Source organism: Giraffa tippelskirchi, chromosome 5, assembly GCF_054371585.1.
Source record: "Giraffa tippelskirchi isolate mGirTip1 chromosome 5, T2T-mGirTip1v1.2.pri, whole genome shotgun sequence".
In the NCBI taxonomy this organism is placed as follows: domain Eukaryota; kingdom Metazoa; phylum Chordata; class Mammalia; order Artiodactyla; family Giraffidae; genus Giraffa; species Giraffa tippelskirchi.
This window is the reverse complement of record NC_137279.1, coordinates 111,075,613-111,084,237: the sequence shown is the minus strand read 5'-3', so window position 1 is coordinate 111,084,237 and position 8,625 is coordinate 111,075,613.

Sequence of the window (8,625 nt, the reverse complement as noted above, 5' to 3'; positions counted from 1 at the left end):
CTGTAACATTTCTTGTTGTGCAGGTCTGCTGGTCATGAATTCCTTCAGTTTTTGTATGCCTGGAAAAGCTATTTTTGAATTATCTGCAAAAGTTATTTTTTAAAAACATTTTTGCTAGGTTTTGACAGATTTTTCTTTCAGCATTTCAAAGATTTTGCTCCATGGGCTTGTGTCTCATTGCTCCTGACATTCATCGTCTTTCATTCTTTGTTGCTCAATATGTAATGTGTCTTCTTTTTTTCCCTTTCTGACAGCTTTTAAGATTTTATCTTTATCTCTGGTTTTGAGCAATTTGTTTTTTGCTGTAATTATTTATGATTGTTTTACATGGGGTTCATCAAACTTTTTGGACCTGTGGCATTATAGTATTCATCAAATTTGGAAATTTTCAACCATGACTTTTTAAACATTTTTTCTGTTTATCCCTCTTCTCTCCTTCAGGGTCTCTATTTACATGCATATTGGGCTACTTGAAGTTTTACAACTTACTGATGTTCTTAAATTTTTTAAAATTTCTTTCTCTCTGATTCATTTGGCATCATTTCTATTGCTAGACCTTCAGGTTTATTGCTCTTTTATACTGTGGAATCTAATCTGTTGATCTCATCCAGTGTATTTTCTTTTTTCTTTTCAATATTTTTTCATTTACTTTATTTTTGACTTTTTGCCATAACTTCATGACAAATAGATGGGGAAACAATGGAAACAGTGACAGACTTTATTTTCTTGGGCTCCAAAAACACTTTGGACAGTGACTACAGCCATGAAATTAAAAGACGCTTGCTCCTTGGAAGAAAAGCTAGGAAAAACCTAAACAGTGTATAAAGAACAGAGACATCACTTTGCTGACAAAGGTCTGTCTAGTCAAAGCTATGGTTTTTCCAGTTGTCATGTATGGATGTGAGACGTGGACCATAAAGAAAGCTGAGCACCAGAGAATTCATGATTTTGAACTGTGGTGTTGGAAAAGACTCTTGGGAGTCCCTTGGACTGCAAGGAGATCAAACCAGTCAATCCTAAAAGAAATCAGTCCTGAATATTCTTTGGAAGGACTGATGCTGAAGCTGAAGCTCCATTACTTTGGCCACCTGCTGTGAAGAGCTGACTCACTGGAAAAGATCCTGATGTTGGCGAAGCTTGAGGGCAGGAGGAGAAGGAGATGACAGAGGATAAGATAGTTGGATGGTATCACTGACTCAAAGGACATGAGTTTGAGCAGGCTCCAGGAGATGGTGAAGGACAAGGAAGCCTGGCATGCTGCAGTCCATGGGTTTGCAAAGGGTCAGATATGACTGAACGACTGAACAACAACATTTTTGGCTTCACTGTGTCTTTATTGCTTCGTATAGGCTTTTCTCTAGTTGCACTGAGCAGGGGCTTCTCTCTGTGAAGCTCTCTCTGGTTCCCTCCCGGCTCTCTTCTGCAGATTCTAGCCACCTTGTCCTCCCTAGGCTCCCCACCTCTGTCTCCTCAATCATCAGGGTCTGCCTGGATTTCTCCTCCCTGCTTTGAAACCTAGACACTCTCCCAGAAGTAAGCTAGGAGTAATTGTGGAGCTAACTTCATTTGTTTTCCTTCTCTCAGGGACCACTGTCTTCATAGCTTGATACCCAGTGTTCAAATATTGTTGTTTCATATATTTTGTTTGATTTATTACTCATTTCTGGCAGGAAACTAAATCTGCTTCCTTTCACTCCATCTTCTCTGTAATTAAAAGTCTATTACGTATTTTTATATGGGTTGTGGGATGAGGGGAAGTATAAAAATGCTATCTTTGAAGACATATTTCCATACATAATAAAAATTCCATCCATTGCAGAGTTTGGTCTTACAAAGGTCAACCGGCTTTAGAAAATCACCTCTTTAATAGAGTGCTCCCAAGTTGCCTTTGTAAAGGCACTCAGTAGCTTGTATAAAGATTGAAAACCTGAATTCAAGGAGCATAAGTAATCATTAAGATCATGTACTTCCCTGGTGGCTCAGATCGTAAAGAATTTTCCTGCAATGCAGGAGACCCAAGTTCAATCCCTGGGTTCGGAAGATCCCCTGGAAAAGGGAATGGCTACCCACTTCAGTATTCTTGTCTGGAGAATTCCAAGAACAGAGTGGGCTATAGTCCATGGGGGTCGCAAACAGTTAGACACGACTGAGCATGAGCACGCATGCGTACACGGAGTTACACGGGGATAACCCTCTTCTAGGACCTCATGGTATTTAGTAGCTGAGTAAATATAGCTTCCAAAGTGTCCACGTGCAAGTGCCATGCACACATAGTAAGGCAGAGGAGAATCTGAGATGTCAGGCAAGGTACGACTCTGCATTTATGCGGCAGCTCTGACCCCTTATTTATTATGGAGCTACTTGATTAAAAATATTGTCCCTGTGTTATACCGCAGCTTCCCAGAAACTTGCTATTTTACACATGGTGGCATATATATGTCAGTGTTACTCTCTCAGTTCATCCCACCCTTTCCTTCCCCTGCTGGGTGCACGAGTCCGTTCTCTATGTCTACTCGGTGCTCTGTGATGACTTAGAGGGGTGGGGTGGGGGTGGGGAGGGAAGCTTAAGAGGGAGGGAATATATATATACTTAACAGCCAATTCACATTGTTGTACAGCAGAAACAAACACAACCTTGCAAAGTAATTATTCTCCTATTAAAAAAAGGAAAAACATCGTTCCTATTTGCATTTGAAAGGGCAGTCTAGCATATTGTATAACATATATGGTTAATAAATGAATTTACCATCTTCGGAGTCGAACAGACCTGGGTTCAAATCTCACCTCTGCCAAAACTGAGTGGCCTCCCAATAAGACTCCTAACTTCTCTGAAGATCAGTTGCAGCCACTTATAAAATGAGGGTGATACTCTCTGTTGCAGCATTTTGTTGTGAGAAATGTTCAAGTATGATTCCTGGCACATCATATTCACTTAGCAAATATAGCTATAATTAAAGTTATGCTAGCTATCTGAGGATGAAACAATGATTGTAGGAAGAAGAAAGGTGGGACCTCTTCTTACTTGTCAAGATGAAAATATGTCATACTCTAAGATGGAATCCATCCAATCCAGTCCTAAACATTTTTGGGGGGGGGGGGAACAAACTAAGAAAATCTCATGTGTACTCCAAAACTGTAAGAAATATCAGTATCTCGAGTTCTCAAGTGAGAATGGCTATTTTGGCTTTGATTGAGAGTCCTTTGTTGCTGTCGTTGTTTAGTCCCTAAGTCATGTCCAGCTGTTTTGCGACCCCATGGATTGTAGCCCTCTGGGCTCTTCTGTCTATGGGATTCTCCAGCCAAGAATACTGGAGTGGCTTGCCATTTCCTTCTCCAGGGGATCTTCCCAACACAGGGATGGAACCCGCATCCCTGCATTGGCAAGGTTCATTACCACTGAGCCACCAGGGAAGCCCAGTTCTTTAGAGGGTAGCTTTTGCAGAGACAAAAGTGCCCCCAACACCCGACCCTGGGAGTCACTCAGGGCTGAGCACTACCTGTCCACTGTGTATCACGAAGGCCTGATATGAAAGGCAACTGCACGCTCCTGCCTCCAGAGACCTTGGCTTGAGCTCAAGAGAAAACGTGGAGGAGCTAATAGCAGACCTGGCAAAGGAGCTGCTGGGGTCTGCTGGAACAGGGCCACCTCACAGAGGCCTGTCTCCGGGCCAGCAAGGTGTCCCAGCAGCTGAAACCTGATCCCTTCCCTCTCAGGCTGCCTGCCGTGGTGGTAGGCGGCTCTGTTTATCCATACTGCTCTACAGAGCAGAGGATCAGTCTGTTTTCGCATTTTTCAGAGACTGGGAGCCCACTCCTGCTTTAAAACGGCAACCTTTCCTTTAAACCAGAACACTCGATTTCAGGGTAGAAACAACTGTGTTATGTGTTGGAATTCTCCACAGAACTCTCCAGCCATCGGCCAAAAGGACAATTACTGGTTAACTTATAAAATGGGTAAAATATTTCATTTCTGTACATGGAGATGACAGGTTTTCCCTCTGTTGAGACCTTATATATAAGTGTGGATCATTAAAGTCAACAGGGTTAGATGCCCAAGTTTCTCATCACACCTCCGTGCATCGATTTCAACTCCTTGCCTTCTTTGTTGCTTCTGCTGGCTCCTCAATCATCTTTCTCCCTTTTCTTCTCTTCAGTATTTTTTACTGTAGTAAAATACTCTTAACATAAAATTTACTATCTTAAGTGCACTACCATTTTCAAGTGCACAGGTCAATAGTGTTAAATACATTCACATTGCTGTGAAACCATGCCACCATCTATCTCCAGGACTTTTCATCTTGTAAGATGGAAACTCTACACCCACTAAGCAACAGCCTCTGATTCCCTCTCCCCCCAGCCCCTGGTGACCACCACTACACTTTCTGTCTCTATGAAGTTGACTTCTCCTATGTACTTCACATCTCCCCTTCTCTTTAAGTTACATCCATTCTCTTTCCTTTTTACTTATAAACCTAATGCAGTTCCCATTCTCTCCTCTAAAAACAGAATCTTCTTAATCTCTTCTCTTGATACTGTTGTTTCGTTGTCAAGTCATGTCCAGCTCTTTGCAACTCCATGGACTGTAGCCCGCCAGGCTCCTAGGTCCAAGGGATTTCCAAGGCCAAAATACTGGAATGGGTTGCCATTTCTTTCTCTATGGGATCTTCCAGACCCAGGAATTATATGTGCCCCTCCTACACTGCAGGCAGATTCTTCACCACTGAGCCACCAGGGAAGCCCACTTTCTCTTGACTAGGCTACTTCAAATTCAGTGGTTGTCTGCAGCTCTTAAAGGATTTTTTTAAACTGTAACTAATTGGATAGTGTAAGAATAATGCCCCAAAGTACAGCTGTCTGTATTATAAAAATAAAATTTCCTCTCCTGTCCCTCATCCAATCCCTGATTTCCACATCTTTGCTAACCATTGTTAACACTTTGCTGTGTATTTGTCTAGAAATGTTCTCTGTTTCCAAGGCATTTAGAGTATTGCATGCTGGTTAACAGTAGACACTCTGGAGCCAGGAGGCCTGGGTTTGAATTCTGACTTTGCCACTTAGCTGGGCAACCTTGAGCAAGTTACTTAACTTCTCCATACTTTGATTTCTTCATATAAAATTGAGCTGATATTAGTATTTATTTTATAGGAATATTTGGAAGATTAAGTTAATAAATGTAAAGCACTTTGAACAATGCCTTGTGTATAATAAGAATTTTTATTATTGTTATTATGTGTATGCTTTTATCTTTGTTACATAAATAGAGGAGTACACCATGTATATTGTTCTGCAAGCTTATTTCACCTAATGAATACACCAAGAGTAACTTTCAGTATTAGTACAATCTCACTTGTTGTAATGACAGCATATTGTCCCACAGTATGGTTGCAAGAGTTGGAGTTGTTTTTAAATCCAGGGTACAAGAGAGAATAGCATGGAAACATATATATTACCATATGTGAAATAGGTAGCAAGTGGGAGTTTGCTATGTGACACAGGGAATTCAACCCTGGGTTCTGTGACAACCTAGAGGGGTGAGGTGGGGAAGGAGATGAGGGGTGGTTCAAGAGGGAGGAGACATATGTATACCTGTGGCTGACTCATGATGATGTATGGCAGAAACCAGCACAATATTGTAATGCAATTATCTTCCAATAAAAATTTAAAAAAAAACAAACTATAAAGTATACAACCACATTCCACAGAATATGTCCCAAGATGACAGTCTTAGGGTGTGGGGATGACATATCAGAACTGGGGTTTGCTTTGTCAATGTTGAGTTCCTCAAGGGCAGAGCTGGTTTCCTTCTATGATCAGAGAGCTGGTGATGGCACTCTCTCACTCAGAGAGGTTTGGCTTTCATAGTTGCTATTCTTATCGATCAAACCTTTTAAGTGTGCCTCTCCAAACATGGCCTTCTGGCAGACCCTTAGAAAGGAAATCATCTCCTTCCCACCCCTCCCCATGACCTGGAGTGGGAAAGAGTGAGCCCTCAGGGAAATGCTATGTAAAACCTGGCAGGAAGGGAGCATTTGAAAGCACATGAGTGATGTGAGGATAAAATAAATAAACTTTATTGCGAGTGTGTATGTGTGTATTTGTGAGTGTGTGTGTGTGTGTGTGTAACAGCATGTGTAGCCTTGATATCATGACTGCTTCCCTTCCTGTCTAGCCCTATTTACTCTCCCATGATTTTCTGTTCATCTTATGTTGGGGAACCAGAGTATAAAGACAATGAATAGTCAAGTCCTGTACCTAGAACAAAAATACAACATGCTACTGCTAAGTCACTTCAGTCGTGTCCGACTCTGTGCGACCCCGTAGATGGCAGCCCACCAGGCTCTACCGTCCCTGGGATTCTCCAAGCAAGAACACTGGAGTGGGTTGCCATTTCCTTCTCCAACGCATGAAAGTGAAAAGTGAAAGTGAAGTCATAGCTGTCAGGAAACCAAGAGGCATGAACATTAGGGAAACACACTACTCACAGGAAATTAGTATAATGTCTAGCTCTAAGGGGGCTTCCCTTGTGGCTCAGCTGGTAAAGAATCCACTTGCAATGTGGGAGACCTGGGTTTCAATCCCTGGGTTGGGAAGATCCCCTTGGAGAAGGAAAAGGCTACCCACTCCAGTATTCTGGCCTGGAAAACTCCATGGACTATATAGTCCATGGAGTCACCGAGTCGGACACAACCGAGCGACTTTTACTTTCACTTCCAGATCTAAGGACTACGTTTGGGAGCCTGGCTCAGTAACCTATCAGCTTCATGATTTAACCTTTCAGTGTCATGGCTTCCTCATTTTTTAAAGTGACAAAGATGATAATATCTATTTTATAGAGTCACTTCAAGGATTAAACGAATTAAATTTGTAAAGATCCACACCAGTGCCTGGCACAGGGTTAGCATGGAATGTCAACTATTATTATCCTGTGTGTCAATGTATTCTACTACCCTCATCTCTAAGCCCCAAATTCCTTTAGTGTAAATTCCTTAAAGTTCATCTCTTTGAAGAGAAATCACATAAAAACTACAAAGATTTAGCAGAAGAAATAATTTATCATTTTAGAAATTTTTCCCCAAAGAAAGGGTCAGATCCCATTTCGGGAAACATCTGATTAGATCCTGTAAAGCAGTAGGCACAGAAATACCTCTGGACTTTTGAAATCAGATGGACATTTATTCAACACATTCCTGTACAGGGTAGTTTACAAAATTAAGCTAACACTGCAAAAGGACCCAGCACTGCAGGAGCTTACCCACCTAAAATGATCATCAGAGGCAGGGCACATGTTCAGGTGAATGTAGAGTGTTTCATGTTCCTTGTTTTACTGAAAGTCATTATTCACATATTCACTGAAGCCTCATGCTAATGAGAGCTGGCAAGTCCCGCTCAAGATATGTTTCTTGTTTTCTAGACTTTAGGATATGGGACTGACTAGCATTTTTCTCTCCAGACCAACGTGTCCTGTGGGGTGTCTTCAAAAGAGGAGAATCAAAAAAGAATAAAAAAGGATACTGGCCATTGAGCTCTAGAAACCCAGCTGCCTCCTCCCAGCTCTGGACACACAACAGTGTCATTGTGTACGGAGAAAAAAATTGAACTGGAGCTTTCCTGCAAGCATTTTTGAACTTGGACCTCCAGTGCATAGCTTAGCAGCCAGCTCCCAGCCCAGGCACCCCCTCCTCTTCTCTCCTCTCCTTTCCATCTTTGCAAGAGAATTTAGTTCCATTTAAGTCCAGGGGACATGGCAAAAACACACTTGAAACGCCACTTCCATTTTTGGCAATGGGATCTTCAAACAGTGAGAAACACAGCCCTTCAGCTTGCTGGCCCTTTCGATTCTGTACCTCTTACACTAGTTTCCTCTGCTCACTTCAGAGAGAAGGGGTGGATCTGATAAGTTGGGGTTCATTTTTTGAACTGCTTTTTGAGAAAAAAGATACCAGCAAAAAGAACAGTCACTGATTCTTAATGCTGGAAGGGTGTTAGCCAGCTACCAATCAATTTCCACATTCTTCAGAGGAGGAAACTGAGGCCAAAAAGGTTAACAACCCGGGCAGCACTTTGAGCAGTAGCTCCCAGACAAGCCATCTTAGGACACGGGAGATGCTGAAAGTCACTCCCTCATTTCCTCCATTTACTTGCACTACTAACTTCCCATCAACACTTATTGGTAAATTGTTACATACTGAGTCCTGCGCTCAGGAGGAGGCAAAATTCTACCCTGCAGGAGTTAATGGTTTTACAGAAAGCAAAAAAATTCTGTAAAGCAATTATCCTTCAATTAAAAAATAAATAAATTTTTAAAAATCTTCTTTTCTTTGAATTCACTTCCTCTCTCACTCCTGTCAATAAAATAATAAATCACCCTTTTTGTCCCTTTGATTCAAATTTTTAGAGTCATAGTTATTCATTAAATATTCCAACTTTGTTACAGTGGACATTTGTCATCTCCTACCTTGAGCCAAGCGCTGTCCCTTTCCACTGGGATACCTTCTTTTTCTCTCTGTTCCTTCTGTTATCACCCCAGTTCAGGTTTTGCCACCTTCCAATTGACTGGTATTTGCAAGAACTACCTGGCTACTTCCAGGCCACCCTCTGTCTCCAGAACATCACTTCTGATGAATT